The 24,892-nt window shown below is 45.4% G+C and overlaps 1 protein-coding gene across 6 annotated transcripts in view; it reads left to right on the top strand.

Annotated features, from left to right (window-relative positions):
* APBA2 (amyloid beta precursor protein binding family A member 2) overlaps positions 1-24,892 on the top strand; it is a 645,362-nt gene that overhangs the window by 213,376 nt on the left and 407,094 nt on the right. Inside the window, exon 3 of one of the 6 annotated variants that reach the window (XM_063926234.1) lies at positions 2,652-2,859. The exons of the other annotated variants lie outside the window; for them this stretch is intronic. The gene's annotated coding sequence lies outside the window, so the exon portion shown is untranslated. The remainder of the gene's footprint in view (positions 1-2,651; positions 2,860-24,892) is intronic. 6 annotated transcript variants of the gene reach the window in all.

Genomic DNA, 24,892 nt, shown 5'->3' with positions numbered 1-24,892 from the left:
AGTACAGACCTTGGACATATTCAGTATACACATTGGTCTTTCCATACACTGGGTGGTGTATGGAATACAGTATTCATAAGTAACACTATAGATGGTCTGTACTATAAGCTGTATAAAACATATTCAACTAATATAAATAACATAAGTGGTCAAGTAAAGGTTAAACATCTCATAATAAATAAATACATAAATACACAAACATAATAGAACCAGTAGGAGACAACTGCACCTCATGGTAAGGCTCCCGTCTCTGCCTCCTGGGAGCGCTGCTACTACCCTGTCCCTTAAACTGCATGTCGTGCCGTCAGCTCTAGTAATCATATTATATACTATTGTTATAATTTGAGCTACTGGCCAAGTGGAGGGGGGGGATTCCTGGCAAGCAGAACCCCCCCCCTCCCCCCCCCCGTCCCCCTTGTTTGCCTATGGAGAATCAGACACAGGGTTTGGGAATTATAGTGTCTGTTCCAGGGTGGTAACAGGGATGTGGCATAGTTAACAAGGGTGTGTTGCGGGCTTGTCATTGAAAACAGCTGCATACAAAGATGCACAGCTGCTCATATACTGAGATGTGGGCTTGGCCTCCACGTATACAGCTAGGCTGCACTGGTGGGTAGTATGCCCCTCCAAAATAAATTACCTTTCCCCCACTTGTTTCAGGTGACCGGTGAGGGCCCCCAGCAGCAGAGGCGGATCGCCCATAGGGCTTACAGGGAAGATTCCCGGTGGGCCGGCGCACCCGTGGGGCCTGTTTAGTTTGAGGACTTGTGGTCCTTTTTATAGACATAATGAATAAGATGCAAAATAATTTGCATATATGAAAATTACTGCCACTTAGCCTGTGATTGCAGATGATCTAGTGTATGCTCTGTCTGCCTGCTTGGCTGACATATAAGATTGAGTGAATAGTGATTGGGATACGGTTGGTGTAATAAGCAAGAAAATATATCTTTCTAAAGAATTATATAGTTTCCTAAATTCTGAAGGTGTATCATATAATGTGCTCATAATATTTTTTTTTTTTTTAACTTCCCCCTTGATGCTGGACATGCCCACTATCTGGAAAGTCTTGGGGGGAGGGTGCTGCTGCCATGGCCCATGGCTAGACCTTACACCTCTGGTGCTGCCCATGTGGGGCCACCAGTACAAATTTTTCCAGGGCCGCTTTTTGTTCCCAATCCGCCCCTGCCCAGCAGCCACCAGAACCATCATCAGAACTGCCTGTGGCGCCAGCAGCACTGTTTGAAAATAGGGAGGGAATTTAGGTCCCTTTACCTCCCCCACCCATACACAGTGGAAAGCTGGGGAAGAGAGGAGTTCCCTCTTTCAAACAGTGTGCACATACAGTATAAAGGCTAGTACAAAACATGAATGTAGCTCAGACCTCCGCTAACCTGGCAACAAATAATTAAGGCGCACTCATTTTCAAAAGAGAGGGGTCCCATTTGTAATTATTGCATTCAGTAGTGTTTACTTGTGATCACCAATGTTACTCCACGCTACGGAAAACTAAGTCTTGGAGAGTGATAAAGTAGAGAGAAATAAACTACTAACCAATCACCACCTGTAACATGGCAGATTGGCTGGTACTTCCTCTCTCTCCACTTTATCGCTTTCCAAAGTTTAGCTCTTCCCCCCATTGACTGGTGATCACTGCAGAAAAAGATACAGCCGCCTTTGCGTCTACCTCAACACCAAATGTGTTTTTTGCGTCATATTCATTTTGGATTATCCTAATTTTCTGCTGTATCCGTTATGGAAAAAGGGAACGTCCTATACAGAACTTTTTCACAGCTTGTTTTCTTCAGAACAATGGCCCTGATTCAAAGTTAGATGCAAATCCTGTCACGACTGCGAATTTATACGCGAATATATGGTAATGATGCTGCAGAAACACCATTCTGATCCAGCACTTGTGTACGACACACCATCGGTTACACTAAGGTCACATCATCGATCATCTGAGAATCCCTGTTTACTTGCGACATGACTGTCCCAAGTAAACCTTCACCTGAAACACTCACTACCTGTCAGTTTGCCTCCAAAAGATCATTAAGCACATGCACCGCCACTGCAGTTTTACTGAATCCCGACTGGAATTAATTCATCAGAAATACATCATACTTGCCTACTCTACTCCTGATTTTTGGGTAGTTCCCCGCACCCATGGAAGAGTAGCTGGATCTCCCCTATCCTGTCCACTTCCTAGTAAAACGGGTAGGATGATAAGATTATAGCTGGGATTTGAGGATCCGTATGGAGGGGGTGGGCTAAATCATGCAAAATCACACCATTTAGCCCCTCCCCACATGCCTACCAATCGCAGCATTTTGATGCAACAGGGACAGTGCCTAGTGACATGTCAGCCTGGCCCCGCTTCCCATAGTGGTCAGCAGTGTCTCTTCTCCATGATTCCCCCATGGAGGAAACTTTAAAAGTAGGTAAGTATGACATACATTGGCAATGGGTTTCCATGTTAAAATGACTTTCTTAATAACCTTCCCTGATATCAGTCCATTATCAGTCATGCAGTCTGGGTCTATAGAAGGCTTTTTTGCTCTGGCAAATGTTTCCTTTAGTATTTGATGAAAGTTGCCTGTTTGAAAAACTTTTGTTTGCAAATAAGGTATATCTGATTCTTTCCTTGACAGGAATAAAGCAGCTGTGACTAATGATAACATGCAGCAAACCATACCCCCCAGCATTTGAAATCAAAGGAGAGGGACTGCTGCTGCGTGAAAGGGGCATGGCCTATGTAAAAGGGGGAATGGCTTCGCGACAGTGCCGCGATCGACAACAAACTCAGCTGCCTAACACGGATAAATGTTATTTTATAGTATTACTAAAATAACTTTCAAGGTAATTAAAATAATTGCATGAAATTTAACAGCCATTCTATATCAGGTGATAAAAATGATCCAGTTTCCAATCAATACTGCAGCATAAATGCTATAGTAATAGATCACCTGTTTTTGTGCAAATTCACCTAGTTTAATTTGGTACCACAAAAGTTTGCACCATCTAAATGAGGATTTTGGCATACAGTACAGATTAGGCACAAGAATGCAATGTGAAAAAGGAAAACATGCCCAGCGCATGATTAACAGAAGGGATAATAACTAGCGGCTCTTGCCACGGGCAAGCAGGCTTTTTGCCCGGGGCGCCGCTGTCATGAGGTCGCTGCCGCCACTGCCGTGGCAGGAGCCGCTACTGCTGGTGCCGTGTGGTGCGCCTGGTGTCATCGCACACTGCACGGCATTGTGGGAGCAGACGCTAGAGGTCATAATTGAGTGTTTGCAATTACAAGATCACAATTGGTTTTATTAATTTGACTTAAAAACATGCAGCTTATTAAGAGAGAGCTAAATATAAACAAAATGACTTCAATAAATGGAAGACATGAAAGGTAATTCCACATATTGTAGTTCATATACACAGAGATACAATAAAGATGGCCGCTCGCAGGTATAAACAGTAGAACTAGGTTCCAAGCCAAGAGGGATTTCAACTACAGTGCTTACTACAGATATTTTAGAAGTTTAATAGACAGTGTCTACTAGTATACAGAAATCTCTCTTATCCACATGTTCCTTTTTATCTTTACTTTACTTTACTTTCCAACTTTTAGTGTTCTTGTCCCTACAGATTTCCAGTTATACCACTTAATTTGTTTCTATGGGAGAAGTAACGTAAAATATGAAAAGGAAATTATTCACTGTGAAGTGAATCAAAAACTGGACACTTGTTTTCAGCTTGATTAAACATTAATTCGGAATAGCTCAGACTGTCACTCACACGCATTATGTTTGTGCCCAGCGAACGACAGACTGAAGCCATCCATACTGTTTCTTCAGTCAAGCAGAACCCAGAATAACTGCATCTCTTTCCTCATTAGTCATCAGTTTATTTTAGGACAATGTTATATAGCAGTTCCTGAAAATGTTAATAGTGATTGGTAATTAATAATGTCAGTGTTTTTTTCCCACTCAGTCTTTCTAACAGTGGAATACCCACCCCCTTTATAAGCAATTTAATGCACCTTTTGGTTCCCATAACCTTTGCGTATACTTGATTTTAATGAAGATTTACTACACATAGGTGGTCATTCCGAGTTGTTCGCTCGTTGCCGATTTTCGCTATGCTGCAATTTGTTGCTAAATGCGCATGCGCATGGTACGCAGAGCACATGCGCTAAGTTATTTAACACAAAACTTAGTAGATTTGCTGGTGTTCTTGCGGCGCTTTTCAGTCGCACTGCTGATTGGTGAATGATTGACAGGAAAGGGGCATTTCTGGGTGGTAACTGAGCGTTTTCCGGGAGTGTGCTAAAAAACGCAGGCGTGTCAGGGAAAAACGCAGGAGTGTCTGGAGAAACGCAGGAGTGGCTGGCTGACCGCAGGGCGTGTTTGTGACGTCAAACCAGGAACTAAACGGACTGAGGTGATCGCAATCTAGGAGTAGGTCTGGAGCTACTCAGAAACTGCAAGGAAATATTTAGTTCGCTATTCTGCTAAGCTAAGATACACTCCCAGAGGGCGGCGGCTTAGCGTTTGCAATGCTGCTAAAAGCAGCTAGCGAGCGAACAACTCGGAATGACCACCCTAATTTAGTAGACAGAGGTTTTGCATTTTGCATTTTTCTGCATTTAGTAATCCTGGACTGGTGATAACCCTGGTGATTATCAAACACTTTTTTTTTCATCTGGGTAATAAAGAATGCCTTTTCCTGGTGGCCTGTAGGTGGTAGTAACAGATTGACCCAACAAAAATGGAGCATATAACTAAACAAATGTACTGCCCTTGCCAAATTGTTTGATATGGGCATAGGCAAATGCAGTGGGGCAAATGCAGGCAAACATAGGGGGGGGGGGGGTTTCAGCTGCTTGGAAAACCCTCTGCCCAGCAACATGCAATATAACTGCCAAACTCAGGGGTGACCATGGCAACCCCCTTCCTTTTAACACTTCCCTCTTGCCTCCAGCTGTTAAGCTGGCTATTGCAGCAAAGCGCAGGGAGAGAGCAGAGATGTGTGCTGGGCAGGGTAGGGAGGCTGCTGCTGCTGCGGAGTCTCTGCTCACTCCCAGGTCTGCTGTATGTGTGAATTTGAGTTCTTTGGGGGTCATTCCAACCCATTCGCAGGTAGCGGTTTGTCGCTGTGGTGCGACCGGGTCCAGAATGTGCATGCGCGGCAGCGGCACTGCGCATGCACGACATTGCCCGGCGACAGGGGTCGCCGGGTTACGTCGCGTCCTACGAAGAAAGCGGTCGCAAAGCCGACCGCAAGAAGATTGACAGAAAGAAGGCGTTCCGGGGCGGATCTGGACCGTTGGCTGCCGTTTTCGGGGAGTAGTAAGGAAAATGCAGGCGTGTCCAGCAGAACGGAGGGCGGATGTCTAACGTCAAAGGCGGCCTCCAGCATCGCAGAGATCGTCGCACAGGGTAAGTATGTCCAGGGCTAGTCATATTCTGCTTGAAATTTTTGTAGCTTATCAGGGCTGCACAAGCGATCACAGCCCTGCTAAGCTTAAATGCACTCCCCCATAGGCGTGTACTAGTTGATCGCAGCAGCAGCAAAAAGTTGCTGGCTGCGATCAACTCGGAATGACCACCTTAGTCAGCACAATGGACCAAAGACCAGAGAGCAGCTGCCAGCAAGAAGACATAGGTGTCTTGCCATGAGCTTGAAAAGTCTGTGCTTAGAGCCTCTATTCTGTCTCCTCATTATAACTAGAGATGAGCGGGTTCGGTTCCTCTGAATCCGAACCCGGCCGAACTTCAGGTTTTTTACACGGGTCCGAGCAGGCTCGGATCTTCCCGCCTTGCTCGGCTAACCCGAGCGCGCCCGAACGTCATCATCACGCTGTCGGATTCTCGCGAGGCTCGGATTCTATCGCGAGACTCGGATTCTATATAAGGAGCCGCGCGTCGCCGCCATTTTCACACGTGCATTGAGAGTCATAGGGAGAGGACGTGGCTGGCGTCCTCTCCGTTTAGAGAAGAGAGAGACACAGTATTTTGGGGAGCATTATTAGGAGGAGTAATACTATACTGTATACTACTATACTACTTGCTGAAGTGATATTTATAGATTAGATAGTGTGACTGTAAGTGTATTATCTGACTTGTGGGGGAGACACTGACAGTGGGGAGCAGTTAGAGTCTGAGAGCAGGACTCAGGAGTACATATAACGTACAGTGCACACTTTTGCTGCCAGAGTCAGTGCCACACTGCCATTGTTGTGACCACACTGACCACCAGTATAATAATATATTTTGTGATTGTCTGCTTAGGCCTCGGAGTACTAGTTGCAAGTTGCAACGTGACCTGAAGTGACCACCAGTTTAATAATCAATCACCACCAGTTTAATATATATATATATATATATATATAATTGTATATAATATATATATATATATATATATATATATATATAATATTGTATACCACCTACCCGTGGTTTTTTTTTTTTCATTCTTCTTTATACATACTACTATAGTAGCTTACTGTAGCAGTCTGCGGTGCTGTGCTGACCTGACAGTGTCCAGCAGGTCCGTCATCAGTCATTACATAATAAATATATATAGTACCTGTCCGGCTGCAGTACTAGTGATATTATATTGATTTCATCTCATTATCAATAATTTATCATCCAGTCTAGACTCTATATTAGCAGCAGACACAGTACGTTAGTCCACGGCTGTAGCTACCTCTGTGTCGGCACTCGGCAGTCCATCCATAATTGTATACCACCTACCCGTGTTTTTTTTTTTTTCTTTCTTCTTTGTACATACTACTATAGAGTATAGTAGCTTACTGTAGCAGTCTGCGGTGCTGATGAGCTGACAGTGTCCAGCAGGTCCGTCATCAGTCATCATTACCTAATAAATATATTATCTACCTGTCCGGCTGCAGTACTAGTGATATTATATATACATACATATATATATTGATTTCATCTCATTATCAATCATCCAGTCTATTAGCAGCAGACACAGTACGTTAGTCCACGGCTGTAGCTACCTCTGTGTCGGCACTCGGCAGTCCATCCATAATTGTATACCACCTACCCGTGGTTTTTTTTTTTCTTCTTTGTACATACTACTATAGTATAGTAGCTTACTGTAGCAGTCTGCGGTGCTGCTGAGCTGACAGTGTCCAGCAGGTCCGTCATCAGTCATCATTACCTAATAAATATATTATCTACCTGTCCGGCTGCAGTACTAGTGATATTATATATACATACATATATATATATATTGATTTCATCTCATTATCATCCAGTCTATATTAGCAGCAGACACAGTACGGTAGTCCACGGCTGTAGCTACCTCTGTGTCGGCACTCGGCAGTCCATCCATAATTGTATACCACCTACCCGTGGTTTTTTTTTTCTTTCTTCTTTGTACATACTACTATAGAGTATAGTAGCTTACTGTAGCAGTCTGCGGTGCTGCTGAGCTGACAGTGTCCAGCAGGTCCGTCATCAGTCATCATTACCTAATAAATATATTATCTACCTGTCCGGCTGCAGTACTAGTGATATTATATATACATACATATATATATTGATTTCATCTCATTATCAATCATCCAGTCTATATTAGCAGCAGACACAGTACGTTAGTCCACGGCTGTAGCTACCTCTGTGTCGGCACTCGGCAGTCCATCCATAATTGTATACCACCTACCCGTGTTTTTTTTTTCTTTTCTTTCTTCTTTGTACATACTACTATAGTATAGTAGCTTACTGTAGCAGTCTGCGGTGCTGCTGAGCTGACAGTGTCCAGCAGGTCCGTCATCAGTCATCATTACCTAATAAATATATTATCTACCTGTCCGGCTGCAGTACTAGTGATATTATATATACATACATATATATATATTGATTTCATCTCATTATCAATCATCCAGTCTATATTAGCAGCAGACACAGTATGTTAGTCCACGGCTGTAGCTACCTCTGTGTCGGCACTCGGCAGTCCATCCATAATTGTATACCACCTACCCGTGGTTTTTTTTTTTTCTTTCTTCTTTGTACATACTACTATAGTATAGTAGCTTACTGTAGCAGTCTGCGGTCCTGCTGAGCTGACAGTGTCCAGCAGGTCCGTCATCAGTCATCATTACCTAATAAATATATTATCTACCTGTCCGGCTGCAGTACTAGTGATATTATATATACATACATATATATATATTGATTTCATCTCATTATCATCCAGTCTATATTAGCAGCAGACACAGTACGGTAGTCCACGGCTGTAGCTACCTCTGTGTCGGCAGTCCATCCATAATTGTATACCACCTACCCGTGGTTTTTTTTTTTTCTTCTTTGTACATACTACTATAGTATAGTAGCTTACTGTAGCAGTCTGCGGTGCTGCTGAGCTGACAGTGTCCAGCAGGTCCGTCATCAGTCATCATTACCTAATAAATATATTATCTACCTGTCCGGCTGCAGTACTAGTGATATTATATATACATACATATATATATATATATATATATATATTGATTTCATCTCATTATCATCCAGTCTATATTAGCAGCAGACACAGTACGGTAGTCCACGGCTGTAGCTACCTCTGTGTCGGCACTCGGCAGTCCATCCATAAGTATACTAGTATCCATCCATCTCCATTGTTTACCTGAGGTGCCTTTTAGTTGTGCCTATTAAAATATGGAGAACAAAAATGTTGAGGTTCCAAAATTAGGGAAAGATCAAGATCCACTTCCACCTCGTGCTGAAGCTGCTGCCACTAGTCATGGCCGAGACGATGAAATGCCAGCAACGTCGTCTGCCAAGGCCGATGCCCAATGTCATAGTACAGAGCATGTCAAATCCAAAACACCAAATATCAGTAAAAAAAGGACTCCAAAACCTAAAATAAAATTGTCGGAGGAGAAGCGTAAACTTGCCAATATGCCATTTACCACACGGAGTGGCAAGGAACGGCTGAGGCCCTGGCCTATGTTCATGGCTAGTGGTTCAGCTTCACATGAGGATGGAAGCACTCAGTCTCTCGCTAGAAAACTGAAAAGACTCAAGCTGGCAAAAGCACCGCAAAGAACTGTGCGTTCTTCGAAATCCCAAATCCACAAGGAGAGTCCAATTGTGTCGGTTGCGATGCCTGACCTTCCCAACACTGGACGTGAAGAGCATGCGCCTTCCACCATTTGCACGCCCCCTGCAAGTGCTGGAAGGAGCACCCGCAGTCCAGTTCCTGATAGTCAGATTGAAGATGTCAGTGTTGAAGTACACCAGGATGAGGAGGATATGGGTGTTGCTGGCGCTGGGGAGGAAATTGACCAGGAGGATTCTGATGGTGAGGTGGTTTGTTTAAGTCAGGCACCCGGGGAGACACCTGTTGTCCATGGGAGGAATAGGGCCATTGACATGCCTGGTCAAAATACAAAAAAAATCAGCTCTTCGGTGTGGAAGTATTTCACCAGAAATGCGGACAACATTTGTCAAGCCGTGTGTTGCCTTTGTCAAGCTGTAATAAGTAGGGGTAAGGACGTTAACCACCTCGGAACATCCTCCCTTATACGTCACCTGCAGCGCATTCATAATAAGTCAGTGACAAGTTCAAAAACTTTGGGTGACAGCGGAAGCAGTCCACTGACCAGTAAATCCCTTCCTCTTGTAACCAAGCTCACGCAAACCACCCCACCAACTCCCTCAGTGTCAATTTCCTCCTTACCCAGGAATGCCAATAGTCCTGCAGGCCATGTCACTGGCAATTCTGACGAGTCCTCTCCTGCCTGGGATTCCTCCGATGCATCCTTGAGTGTAATGCCTACTGCTGCTGGCGATGCTGTTGTTGCTGCTGGGAGTCGATCGTCATCCCAGAGGGGAAGTCGTAAGCCCACTTGTACTACTTCCAGTAAGCAATTGACTGTCCAACAGTCCTTTGCGAGGAAGATGAAATATCACAGCAGTCATCCTGCTGCAAAGCGGATAACTGAGGCCTTGACAACTATGTTGGTGTTAGACGTGCGTCCGGTATCCGCCGTTAGTTCACAGGGAACTAGACATTTTATTGAGGCAGTGTGCCCCCGTTACCAAATACCATCTAGGTTCCACTTCTCTAGGCAGGCGATACCGAGAATGTACACGGACGTCAGAAAAAGACTCACCAGTGTCCTAAAAAATGCAGTTGTACCCAATGTCCACTTAACCACGGACATGTGGACAAGTGGAGCAGGGCAGGGTCAGGACTATATGACTGTGACAGCCCACTGGGTAGATGTATGGACTCCCGCCGCAAGAACAGCAGCGGCGGCACCAGTAGCAGCATCTCGCAAACGCCAACTCTTTCCTAGGCAGGCTACGCTTTGTATCACCGCTTTCCAGAATACGCACACAGCTGAAAACCTCTTACGGCAACTGAGGAAGATCATCGCGGAATGGCTTACCCCAATTGGACTCTCCTGTGGATTTGTGGCATCGGACAACGCCAGCAATATTGTGTGTGCATTAAATATGGGCAAATTCCAGCACGTCCCATGTTTTGCACATACCTTGAATTTGGTGGTGCAGAATTTTTTTAAAAACGACAGGGGCGTGCAAGAGATGCTGTCGGTGGCCAGAAGAATTGCGGGACACTTTCGGCGTACAGGCACCACGTACAGAAGACTGGAGCACCACCAAAAACTACTGAACCTGCCCTGCCATCATCTGAAGCAAGAAGTGGTAACGAGGTGGAATTCAACCCTCTATATGCTTCAGAGGTTGGAGGAGCAGCAAAAGGCCATTCAAGCCTATACAATTGAGCACGATATAGGAGGTGGAATGCACCTGTCTCAAGCGCAGTGGAGAATGATTTCAACGTTGTGCAAGGTTCTGATGCCCTTTGAACTTGCCACACGTGAAGTCAGTTCAGACACTGCCAGCCTGAGTCAGGTCATTCCCCTCATCAGGCTTTTGCAGAAGAAGCTGGAGACATTGAAGGAGGAGCTAACACGGAGCGATTCCGCTAGGCATGTGGGACTTGTGGATGGAGCCCTTAATTCGCTTAACAAGGATTCACGGGTGGTCAATCTGTTGAAATCAGAGCACTACATTTTGGCCACCGTGCTCGATCCTAGATTTAAAGCCTACCTTGGATCTCTCTTTCCGGCAGACACAAGTCTGCTGGGGTTCAAAGACCTGCTGGTGACAAAATTGTCAAGTCAAGCGGAACGCGACCTGTCAACATCTCCTCCTTCACATTCTCCCGCAACTGGGGGTGCGAGGAAAAGGCTCAGAATTCCGAGCCCACCCGCTGGCGGTGATGCAGGGCAGTCTGGAGCGACTGCTGATGCTGACATCTGGTCCGGACTGAAGGACCTGACAACGATTACGGACATGTCGTCTACTGTCACTGCATATGATTCTCTCACCATTGAAAGAATGGTGGAGGATTATATGAGTGACCGCATCCAAGTAGGCACGTCACACAGTCCGTACTTATACTGGCAGGAAAAAGAGGCAATTTGGAGGCCCTTGCACAAACTGGCTTTATTCTACCTAAGTTGCCCTCCCACAAATGTGTACTCCGAAAGAGTGTTTAGTGCCGCCGCTCACCTTGTCAGCAATCGGCGTACGAGGTTACATCCAGAAAATGTGGAGAAGATGATGTTCATTAAAATGAATTATAATCAATTCCTCCGTGGAGACATTGACCAGCAGCAATTGCCTCCACAAAGTACACAGGGAGCTGAGATGGTGGATTCCAGTGGGGACGAATTGATAATCTGTGAGGAGGGGGATGTACACGGTGATATATCGGAGGATGATGATGAGGTGGACATCTTGCCTCTGTAGAGCCAGTTTGTGCAAGGAGAGATTAATTGCTTCTTTTTTGGTGGGGGTCCAAACCAACCCGTCATTTCAGTCACAGTCGTGTGGCAGACCCTGTCACTGAAATGATGGGTTGGTTAAAGTGTGCATGTCCTGTTTATACAACATAAGGGTGGGTGGGAGGGCCCAAGGACAATTCCATCTTGCACCTCTTTTTTCTTTAATTTTTCTTTGCGTCATGTGCTGTTTGTGGAATGTTTTTTGGAAGGGCCATCCTGCGTGACACTGCAGTGCCACTCCTAGATGGGCCCGGTGTTTGTGTCGGCCACTAGGGTCGCTTATCTTACTCACACAGCTACCTCATTGCGCCTCTTTTTTTCTTTGCATCATGTGCTGTTTGGGGAGGGTTTTTTGGAAGGGCCATCCTGCGTGACACTGCAGTGCCACTCCTAGATGGGCCCGGTGTTTGTGTCGGCCACTAGGGTCGCTTATCTTACTCACACAGCTACTTCATTGCGCCTCTTTTTTTCTTTGCGTCATGTGCTGTTTGGGGAGGGTTTTTTGGAAGGGCCATCCTGCGTGACACTGCAGTGCCACTCCTAGATGGGCCCGGTGTTTGTGTCGGCCACTAGGGTCGCTTATCTTACTCACACAGCTACCTCATTGCGCCTCTTTTTTTCTTTGCGTCATGTGCTGTTTGGGGAGGGTTTTTTGGAAGGGCCATCCTGCGTGACACTGCAGTGCCACTCCTAGATGGGCCCGGTGTTTGTGTCGGCCACTAGGGTCGCTTATCTTACTCACACAGCTACCTCATTGCGCCTCTTTTTTTCTTTGCGTCATGTGCTGTTTGGGGAGGGTTTTTTGGAAGGGCCATCCTGCGTGACACTGCAGTGCCACTCCTAGATGGGCCCGGTGTTTGTGTCGGCCACTAGGGTCGCTTATCTTACTCACACAGCTACCTCATTGCGCCTCTTTTTTTCTTTGCGTCATGTGCTGTTTGGGGAGGGTTTTTTGGAAGGGCCATCCTGCGTGACACTGCAGTGCCACTCCTAGATGGGCCCGGTGTTTGTGTCGGCCACTAGGGTCGCTTATCTTACTCACACAGCTACCTCATTGCGCCTCTTTTTTTCTTTGCGTCATGTGCTGTTTGGGGAGGGTTTTTTGGAAGGGCCATCCTGCGTGACACTGCAGTGCCACTCCTAGATGGGCCCGGTGTTTGTGTCGGCCACTAGGGTCGCTTATCTTACTCACACAGCTACCTCATTGCGCCTCTTTTTTTCTTTGCGTCATGTGCTGTTTGGGGAGGGTTTTTTGGAAGGGCCATCCTGCGTGACACTGCAGTGCCACTCCTAGATGGGCCCGGTGTTTGTGTCGGCCACTAGGGTCGCTTATCTTACTCACACAGCTATCTCATTGCGCCTCTTTTTTTCTTTGCGTCATGTGCTGTTTGGGGAGGGTTTTTTGGAAGGGCCATCCTGCGTGACACTGCAGTGCCACTCCTAGATGGGCCCGGTGTTTGTGTCGGCCACTAGGGTCGCTTATCTTACTCACACAGCTACCTCATTGCGCCTCTTTTTTTCTTTGCGTCATGTGCTGTTTGGGGAGGGTTTTTTGGAAGGGCCATCCTGCGTGACACTGCAGTGCCACTCCTAGATGGGCCCGGTGTTTGTGTCGGCCACTAGGGTCGCTTATCTTACTCACACAGCTACCTCATTGCGCCTCTTTTTTTCTTTGCGTCATGTGCTGTTTGGGGAGGGTTTTTTGGAAGGGCCATCCTGCGTGACACTGCAGTGACACTCCTAGATGGGCCCGGTGTTTGTGTCGGCCACTAGGGTCGCTTATCTTACTCACACAGCTACCTCATTGCGCCTCTTTTTTTCTTTGCGTCATGTGCTGTTTGGGGAGGGTTTTTTGGAAGGTCCATCCTGCGTGACACTGCAGTGCCACTCCTAGATGGGCACGGTGTTTGTGTCGGCCACTAGGGTCGCTTAGCTTAGTCATCCAGCGACCTAGGTGCAAATTTTAGGACTAAAAATAATATTGTGAGGTGTGAGGTATTCAGAATAGACTGAAAATGAGTGGAAATTATGGTTTTTGAGGTTAATAATACTTTGGGATCAAAATGACCCCCAAATTCTATGATTTAAGCTGTTTTTTAGTGTTTTTTAAAAAAAAACACCCGAATCCAAAACACACCCGAATCCGACAAAAAAAATTCAGTGAGGTTTTGCCAAAACGCGGTCGAACCCAAAACACGGCCGCGGAACCGAACCCAGAACCAAAACACAAAACCCGAAAAATTTCAAGTGCACATCTCTAATTATAACATATATATATATACACATATATATACATATATATATATATATATATATATATATATATATATATATATATATATTTATTTTATTGTGTTCATTATTGATACTGTTCTACATTGACTATCCAGTTTATAAAGAGACACGAGAGAAGGGGACTTGGATTATGGAATGGTTACACATGCACAAAAAGAATAAAAAAAGAAACAGGTTCAGCAGTAGTGTCAACTCAGGTGGGCTGACACTACTGCTGCATTTAACACTTAAGGTGCTCCCACACGAAGCGACGTCTGTGGCCAATGCGACGGAGTATCCAAGGGCCGATATATTGGGCGGTCCCCGCACACGGGGTGATCTGTTGCCCAACCTCCCGCTATGGCGGACCTCCTATGCTTAGTGCTGCATGGGATTGTCCGCCTGCATCGCTGATCTTTTGAACATGCTGTAAGATCAGCGATGCAGACGGATGACTCCACAGGTGCGCGCAATGGATGACATCATGTCCACACATGGAACGATATAGCTGCTATATTGTTCCAATTTGTCAGATCTGCATCTATATTGTGCCGTGTGTGGGCACCCTTACTGTGGTCAATGGCCCTGTGTGTGTCTGAAATTTGACATATACTACACTGCACATTGTTTGTATGATGCAGGATATAGCTTGTTACATGCTAATAATGTCATATTCATGGGATGGCCACAGTTACTTTAAAATAAAGAATTTTAAATCCCCCCTCTAGAAATCGTGCATATTCCCCTGGTAAGAAGGAATAATTCTCCCCAAAAGAGGGGACATAGGGGGTCATTCCGAGTTGTTCGCTCGCAAGCTGCTTTTAGCAGCTTTACACACGCTAAGCCGCCGCCTACTGGGAGTGAATCTTAGCTTCTTAAAATTGCGAACGAAAGATTCGCAATATAGCGAAAAGACATCTCTGTGCAGTTTCTGAGTAGCTCGAGACTTACTCGGCATCTGCGATCAGTTCAGTGCTTGTCGTTCCTGGTTTGACGTCATAAACACACCCAGCGTTCGGCCAGACACTCCTTCGTTTCTCCAGCCACTCCCGCGTTTTTCCAAGAAATGGTAGCGTTTTTTCGCACACACCCATAAAACGGCAAGTTTCCGCCCAGAAACACCCACTTCCTGTCAATCACATTACGATCACCAGAACGAAGAAAAAACCGTGAGTGAAAAACCTAACTGCATAGCAAATTTACTTTGCGCAGTCTCACTGCGGACATTGCGCATGCGCACTAAGCGGAAAATCGCTGCGATGCGAAAAAATTTACAGAGCGAACAACTCGGAATGACCCCCATAGGGAATGTCTGTCTTATATGTGTAATATTGTGTTTCTAATTTTTTTTGGTTACTATACGTAAAGGGACGAAACACATGCTTCTCCACTGAGGTGCAAATGTGTTCCATTAAAGTATAGGAAAAGACCCAATAGAGTAGAATAGTGGTATCACTGGGATGCGGTCAGCATCCCGGTGGTCAGGAAGCCATCAGTCGATGCTGGAATCCCAACACCACTCAGAATCCCGGCGCTGGAACACCCAACATCCCGAAAATAAGTATCGGGGGGTGTTGGTTAGGGTGCGGGGCGGGGTTTAGGGTTAGGCAACGGTGGAACTTATAGCACCACTATCAGTGGCGTAACTACTGCACCCGCAGTCCTCGCGGTGGCTTGGGGTCGAAGGGCTGTGGGGGCGCCACTGACTTAGCACAGATTGACATGTCAATCTGCGGTCTCCTTCCCTCCGCTGCTGTGTTGGAGGGACACGGAGGGCACAGCGCGCGCCTCTCCCGTGTCCCTCCTGGCTCTCCGGCCGGTCTAATAAAGGAAGTGCCGTTCGTGAGCTCTGATTGGCTCACGAACCGGCACTTCCTTTATTAGACCGGCCGGAGAGCCAGGAGGGACACGGGAGAGGCGCGCGCTATGCGCTCCGTGTACCTCCAACACAAAGGAGCGGGGGGGGGGGGGGAAAGCAGACACTGAGGAGGGCATATGTGGCACTGTAGGGGAATATCTGGCACTGGGGGCATATACCTGGCACTGTGGGGGAATATCTGGCACTGGGGGGCATATACCTGGCACTGTGGGGGAATATCTGGCACTGGGGGCATATACCTGGCACTGTGGGGGAATATCTGGCACTGGGGGGAGCAGGAACTGAGGGGGCATATGTGGCACTGTGGAGGAATATCTGGCACTGGGGGCATATACCTGGCACTGTGGGGGAATATCTGGCACTGAGGGGAGCAGGCACTGAGGGAACATATGTGGCACTGTGGGGGAATATCTGGCACTGGGGGCATATGTGGCACTGGGGGGGTATATTTGGCACTGGGGGCATGTACCTGGCACTGTGGGGGAATATCTGGCACTGGGGGCATATGTGTCACTGGGAGCACGGCTCTAGCAACAGGCACTACCCCCTAGCAACGAGCATGACACCCAGTGCATGAAACCCCTGGCAACGAGCATGACACCCTGAGCATGAAAATCCCTGGCACCGTGCATGGAACCAAGAGCATGAAACCCCTGGCAACGAGCAGGTAATTTAAAAGTAATTAGAAGCCTTACTGTAGAACTTAATGTGTAATGGGCATTACGGTGTGTGGCATAATGTATCACGGACATTGCGGTGTGTGTCATAATGTGTCAGGCATTACGGTGTGTTGTATACTATATCACGGGCATTGTGGTATGTGGTATAATGTCTCAGGATCATTGCGGTGTGTGTCATACTGTGTCACAGACATTGTATGTGCTATAATGTATCAGGGGCATTGCAGTGTGTAGCATAATGTATAACGGGCATTGCGATTCCTGTCATAATGTGTCACAGGCATTACGGTGTGTGGCATAATGTGTCGGGGGCATTACAGTGTGTGCATATTGTGTCATGTGCATTATTGTGTGTGGCATAATGTCTGAGGGCCTTTGCAGTATGTGGCATAATGTATACTGGGCATTACTATAAGGAGGAAAAATGACAAATAATGTAAGGGGCATGAATCAGGATTATTTTTCTTTCCTGTGGTGGCTAATGTCTGGGCGTGCAGGTTGCAAAACTGGGGTATAAGGTAGTCTTTTCCTGCAATTCCACGCCCCTTTATGCGAAGCCACGCCCATTTAAGCGAAGCCATGTTTGTCCCTTTACTAGTTCCAATTATTGGGGGGGGGGGGGGGGGCGCCAAATAATTTTTTGGCTTGGGGGAGAAAAATTTCTAGTTACGCCACTGACCACTATACCTGGGCCAGTATTTACAGTATTTGCTGGCGTATAAGACTACTTTTTTACCCTGAAAAACATGCCTCCAAGTGGGGGGGTCGTCTTATACGCCGGGTGCACTTCAGTTGGGATAGACATAGCTGCCATAGTGGCCTTCCGATACTCGCCCGGTGCCCATAGTGGCCTCCCGATGCCCGCCCACCTCATTCTACTCACCATCCAGTATCGCGCGACATCCAGTGCGGCCGCGGCGGGTCACTAGTGCCAATTACAGGGAGATGCAGGGACTGGCCGGAGGCGCTGCAGTCGCGTTGTGGCCGTACAATGGTGACAATGACAGGTACTGTAATGGCACTAATACTAATACTAATGGCACTCATGTGAAACCGGTAACACTAAATGCACACAGGGGTATACTTTTATACATTTTACAACTTTCTCCTCGCCCCCTTCTTATGCATACCTTGATAAATACTCCCTATCCAAATCTCTTATCAGGTCATAATGGCCCTCATTCCGAGTTGATCGGTCGCAAGGCGAATTTAGCAGAGTTACACACGCTAAGCCGCCGCCTACTGGGAGTGAATCTTAGCTTCTTAAAATTGCGACCGATGTATTCGCAATAATGCGATTACTAACTACTTAGCAGTTTCAGAGTAGCTCCAGACTTACTCTGCCTGTGCGATCATTTCAGTGCTTGTCGTTCCTGGTTGACGTCACAAACACACCCAGCGTTCGCCCAGGCACTCCCACCGTTTCTCCGGCCACTCCTGCGTTTTTTCCGGAAACGGTAGCGTTTTCAGCCACACGCCCCAGAAACGCCGTGTTTCCGCCCAGTAACACCCATTTCCTGTCAATCACATTACGATCGCCGGAGCGATGAAAAAGCCGTGAGTAAAAATACTTTCTTCATAGTAAAGTTACTTGGCGCAGTCGCAGTGCGAACATTGCGCATGCGTACTAAGCGGTTTTTCACTGCGATGCGATGAAAAATACCGAGCGAACAACTCGGAATGAGGGCCAATATACAGTATGTCACAAATCTGATGTTCTTTTACGTTTTATTTGGTGTGTGGAAGGGGGTAGTCTTATACGGCGAGTATATAACAAACTCTATATTTTGAGTGGAAATGTTGGGGGTCGTCTTATACGCCCAGTCGTCTTATACGCCGGCAAATACGGTACTAAAAATCCGAGTTTGGTCGATTTGTGTTTTTTTCTCTAAGTCCCAATCCGGGAATTTACTAAGCACCAATCTCGGCAGTGTCTGGTCTATTCGTAATGGTTTGAATGACAACGTCCCGAAATACGAATGAATAGACCATCGGTCAAACGCGGCTGTTATTTCATAGAATACGGCCATTCACTATTCATTCGTATTTGGGTGTTAGTTTCTGAGTGCTCAAGTGCGGGTCTGTTTTTTTTCGAATCGTTAAAAAAAAGCAGCAAAAAAATAGACCTGCTTTTTCCAGTCGAGTTTGGATAACCATGCACGGATCAACAAGACACCTACAAAAACTGTCACGGAGGTAGAACGTCGGTGGCGGAAATCTCAGAATCCAAGTGACTTTCTCACATATAAGACTACCTACCACTCCTATCGTCAGGCCCTGGACACTGCCAAACAAACATATTTCCAATCTCTCATCTCTTATCATGCCACCAAGCCCAAACGACTTTTTAATACATTTAAATCACTTCTTTACCCTCCCTCACCTCCCCCACTAGCTACGATCAGTGCACAAGAACTTCCTTCCTACTTCAAGGATAAGATTGATAAAATTTGAGATGAAATGGTATGCTCTAACTCAGCCAGTGACCTGCTTAAATCCCTATCTGAACCCTCTGTCACTTTCTCTTCATTTGATCCCACAAGTGAAGATGAAGTATCAACACTCTTTTCATCCTCCTACTCCACTACCTCTCCTCTTGATCCTATACCCTCACAGGTCAGTAAAAGTTTGTCTCCTGTGCTTATCCCAACCTTAACTAAAATCTGTAATCTCTCTCTCTCTACTGGCATCTTTCCATCTCTGTTTAAACATGCAGTGATTACTCCCATTCTGAAAAAACACAACTCTGACCCAAACACACTCTCTATCTACCGTCCCATTTCTCAGCTACCCAGTCCCTCCAAGCTACTTGAGAGACTTGCCTGCACTCGCCTTACACACTTTCTTAACTCCCACAACCCACTTCAGTCAGGCTTTCGTGCCCAACACTCCATGGAGATGGCACTGACCAAAGTAGTGAATGATCTGGTCACTGCTAGATCAAAAGGCCATTACACACTACTTATTCTTCTTGATCCTCTGCTGCTTTTGACACTGTTGACCACTCTCTTCTCATACAAACACTAGAGTCCCTAGGTCTTCAGGACACAGCCCTTACTTGGTTCTCATCCTACCTATCTAATCGATCTTTCAGTGTTCACTTCTCTGATTCTACCTCCTCTTCTCTACCTCTATCAGTTGGAGTACCGCAAGGCTCAGTCTTAGGTCCTCTGCTTTTCTCAATCTATACCTCCTCTCTTGGTAAACTAATCAGCTCTTTCGGATTTCAGTATCATTTGTACGCTGATGATACTCAAATCTACCTATCCTCCCCAGATTTATCACCATCTGTATTGGCTCGTGTCACTGGATGCCTATCTGCCATTTCATCTTGGATGTCATCTCGCCACCTCAAACTCAACATTTCCAAAACAGAATTAATTATTTTCCCACCAGCTAAGGGTAGTTACCAACCTGATATTGCCATAACTGTTGACAATGCAACTTTCCACCCTACCCCACAAGCTCGCTGCCTAGGTGTCATCCTTGACTCTGAACTGTCGTTTGTTCCACACATTCAATCTGTCTCTAAATCATGTTACATACACCTTAAAAACATATCCAAAATACGCCTTTATCTTACACAAGACACTGCAAAAACTCTAATCCATGCACTCATCATCTCCCGCATTGATTATTGTAACAGTCTCCTTACTGGTCTTCTCAAACATTGGCTCTCACCACTTCAATCCATTTTAAATGCAGCTGCGAGGCTAATCTTCCTCGCCAGACGTTCTTCATCTGCTGATCCGCTCTGTCAGTCCCTCCATTGGTTACCGGTATTCTACCGTGTCAAATATAAAATACTTTTACTTACATACAAGGCTATTAACCAAACTGCACCATCATACACTTACTCACTCATCTCAAACTATCTCCCTACCAGACCCCTCCGCTCTGCACAAGATCTGCGTCTCTCATCCAGATGTATTACCTGTTCCCACTCAAAATTACAGGACTTTACCCGGGCTCTCCACTAGTCTCCAAACCTGTAAACGTTTTCTGAAAACTCATCTCTTCAGACAAGCCTACCAAATTCCTGAACCACACACATAGCCTTCAATGCTTCCCTATCCAGTTACAGCCCCTCTGTACAGTCCCCATAACCTCACATTTTGTCTTCCAACATTGCTGGGTGATCATATCATACAACCACTAAGAACCTAGCAATCTGGGGAACCATTATGTAACAGGTAGCATCTATCCTTGTGTATCAATGCCTATTTCCCTATAGATTGTAAGCTTGCGAGCAGGGCCTTCCTACCTCTATGTCTGTCTTTGCCCAGTTTTATTCTATAACTGTTGTTCTAATTGTAAAGCACAACAGAATATGCTGCGCTATATAAGAAACTGCTAATAATAATAAATAATATACACACACACACACACACACACACACACACACCTACACATATATACTGTATATAATATATATACACACACACACACATACATATAGCACATTAAAAATGCATATTTTTATATATATATATATATATATATATATACACACACACATACACAGTACACGTATATATATACACATGTATATATATCATGTGTGTGTGTGGGTGTTTTTATATGTATGTATATACATGTGTATATATGTATTATTATTTTCCTTTATTTATATGCCGCCACAAGGGATCCACAGCGCCCATTACACAGTACATAATAAAATGAGCAAATAAGAAAACCGCACTAACAGTACAGGACAAAATAGGACAGGTATAGAAAACCCGGGGTTAGGTGCCATCAAAGGGAATATGGAGTATAAGATAGTGTAAGCAAGAAAAGGAAAGGCATGGAAAGGCGAGCTTACATGGATATACACTGCTCAAAAAAATAAAGGGAACACTTAAACAACACAATGTAACTCCAAGTCAATCACACCTCTGTTAAATCAAACTGTCTACTTAGGAAGCAACACTGATTGACAATCAATTTCACATGCTGTTGTGCAAATGGAATAGACAACAGGTGGGAATTATAGGCAATTAGCAAGACACCCCCAATAAAGGAGTTGTTCTGCAGGTGGTGACCACAGACCACTTCTCAGCTCCTGTGCTTTCTGGCTGATGTTTTGGTCACTTTTGGAAGCTGGCGGTGCTTTCACTCTAGTGGTAGCATGAGATGGAGTCTACAACCCACACAAGTGGCTCAGGTAGTGCAGCTCATCCAGGATGGCACATCAATGCGAGCTGTGGCAAGAAGGTTTACTGTGTCTGTCAGCGTAGTGTCCAGAGCATGGAGGTGCTACCAAGAGACAGGCCAGTATATCAGGAGACGTGGAGGAGGCCGTAGGAGGGCAACAACCCAGCAGCAGGACCGCTACCTCCGCCTTTGTGCAAGGAGGAACAGGAGGAGCACTGCCAGAGCCCTGCAAAATGACCTCCAGCAAGCCAGAAATGTGCATGTGTCTACTCAAACGATCAGAAACAGACTCCATGAGGGTGGTATGAGGGCCCGACGTCCACAGGTGGGGGTTGTGCTTACAGCCCAACACCGTGCAGAACGTTTGGCATTTGCCAGAGAACACCAAGATTGGCAAATTCGCCACTGGCGCCCTGTGCCCTTCACAGATGAAAGCAGGTTCTCACTGAGCACATGTGACAGACGTAACAGAGTCTGGAGACGCCAAGGAGAACGTTCTGCTGCCTGCAACATCCTCCAGCATGACCGGTTTGGCAGTGGGTCAGTAATGGTGTGGGGTGGCATTTCTTTTTGGGACCGCACAGCCCTCCATGTGCTCGCCAGAGGTAACCTGACTGCCATTAGGTACCGAGATGAGATCCTCAGACCCCTTGTGAGACCATATGCTGGTGCGGTTGGCCCTGGGTTCCTCCTAATGCAAGACAATGCTAGACCTCATGTGGCTGCAATGTGTCAGCAGTTCCTGCAAGACGAAGACATTGATGCTATGGACTGGCCCGCCCGTTCCCCAGACCTGAATCCAATTGAGCACATCTGGGACATCATGTCTCGCTCCATCCACCAACGCCACGTTGCACCACAGACTGTCCAGGAGTTGGCGGATGCTTTAGTCCAGGTCTGGGAGGAGATCCCTCAGGAGACCATCCGCCATCTCATCAGGAGCATGCCCAGGCATTGCAGGGAGATCATGCAGGCACATGGAGGCCACACACACTACTGAGCCTCATTTTGACTTGTTTTAAGGACATTACATCAAAGTTGGATCAGCCTGTAGTGTGTTTTTCCACTTTAATTTTGAGTGTGACTCCAAATCCAGACCTCCATGGGTTAATAAATTTGATGTCCATTGATAATTTTTGTGTGATTTCGTTGTCAGCACATTCAACTATGTAAAGAACAAAGTATTAAATAAGAATATTTCATTCATTCAGATGTAGGATGTGTTGTTTAAGTGTTCATTTTATTTTTTTGAGCAGTGTATATGTACTATAGTTAAAATAAAGTAAACTTTTATTAAGCACTTACAAGTGCCACCAGGAAGACAGCAGGCTGCAGAGAACGCTAGACAGCCATTAATAATATTCGGCTCGCAAAATGCGTGGAGGGGAGTTTCTGGGTGCTCAGAAACCCCCCCTGGGTGCGCCACTGTCAGCCATGGTAAATCACCATTGCTACTTAATCCCCAGAAAGGTAATTTAATACTCACCGATAACCGGCACTATTGGGGATTTTGTGTCACCTGCCCGGAGGCAGAAGAAACTAAATCCTTGATGGATGCAGTGTTTTCGCAGCCGCAATCACAAAAACACATGGATCTGAGAACTTGTCCCGGAGCCTGTGTGTTTTTTGGGAAAAATTGGTGCAAAATAAACCGGGGTAATTGAATTACCCTGAAAAATAAATTGTGTTAAAACAGGATTTTACTGGCGATTTTTTACCATGAGAACAGATTACACCGTTAATGTTAATTGTAAATGTGCTAAGAGCAACAGCTGAAATATAGCTTCTGGCATTACTGAAGACAGAAAGGCTGTTGGTGTAAGGTAAGCAGTACAATGACAAGCAGTGGTAAACTAAGCTTACTTTTGTTTGTTAAATACTGTAAGGAGGACATACTAACTCCTTTAGTAAACACTAAAGTGGTTATACTGTATCTCATTGTTAAATGGGGCCCACAATTTGGGCACATCTACCATATTGAATTTCCATGTTAGCTTTGTGCTAGGCTATAAATTAACACTAAGGTGTAATCAGGGGCAGACTGGAAACTAAAAGTGCCCCTGAACAATTTGTAGAAGTGGTCACACATGGACAGCACCAGAGGTATACCTTATAAGCATGGTGGCAGCACCACCCTTCACTAGTCGACAAACACAACAGGCCCCACGTGCTCACGGCCCACTGGGGCTCTTCCCTGTTTGTCGTGTGGCCAATCCGCCCCAGGGTGTGAACAAGATTGGTCATAGAAACTACTTAGCCTGAGATAAAGCCAGGTGTGCAATGGACAATTTTGCACACATATTCACTATTTTTTATTTCAGCAAACATATTTTAATTGTAATAGTCACAACTAACAGTAACACCAAGATCACTGCTATATTTTGTTGTATTTCTCTATATTTAAATTTATCTACAGTATATACAGTACTATATGTATATAATACTTTTTTCTGTATGTGCAAATCTTGCAATGAGTGAATCTATTTTCATGACAAGTATTATTGTAGGTGTAAATCCCATTGAGTACAGATGATAGGTTAGTCTAGGAACACAGCAGTAAGTCGTATTACTGCATAATCAGTAGACGAATTTCACACCACCTACAGAATAAATGATCCAGAGAGAAGGAGGATGTTGGAATAGCCAAGCGAATTTATTACTGCACATATTCCTCCAGTTCATAAAAGAACCAAGTCAGCTTGAAGCAAATTGCCTATTCCTTTGAATGTAAAGTTTGTGTGTGGACTAAGCAGAGGAAAATACTGCTTCTACTGCAGGCCATGTAAGGACCAAAGAGCTATGCCAGAGAAATTTGGTTGATTGTACTCTAAAATCAGCACTGGATTTAAATCTAGCATGCAAGGGAATGTCTCCCAGGAGAAATGAGGATGTTGCAGCATGCTTCTTCCTCTTACAACAGCTGTTTCTATTCAAGTTAAATTAAAACATTTATTTTGTATGCAATAAAAGGACAGTTGAATAAAAAAGTTTGTTTTAAAATTCTACAATTTAAACAAATGATAATTTTATTCATGTTATTTATTTATGTATTTATTTATT

This window comes from Pseudophryne corroboree, chromosome 6, assembly GCF_028390025.1.
Source record: "Pseudophryne corroboree isolate aPseCor3 chromosome 6, aPseCor3.hap2, whole genome shotgun sequence".
Lineage (NCBI taxonomy): Eukaryota > Metazoa > Chordata > Amphibia > Anura > Myobatrachidae > Pseudophryne > Pseudophryne corroboree.
The sequence above is the reverse complement of the archived record's forward strand: the minus strand, read 5'-3'. Positions and strand labels throughout refer to the sequence as shown.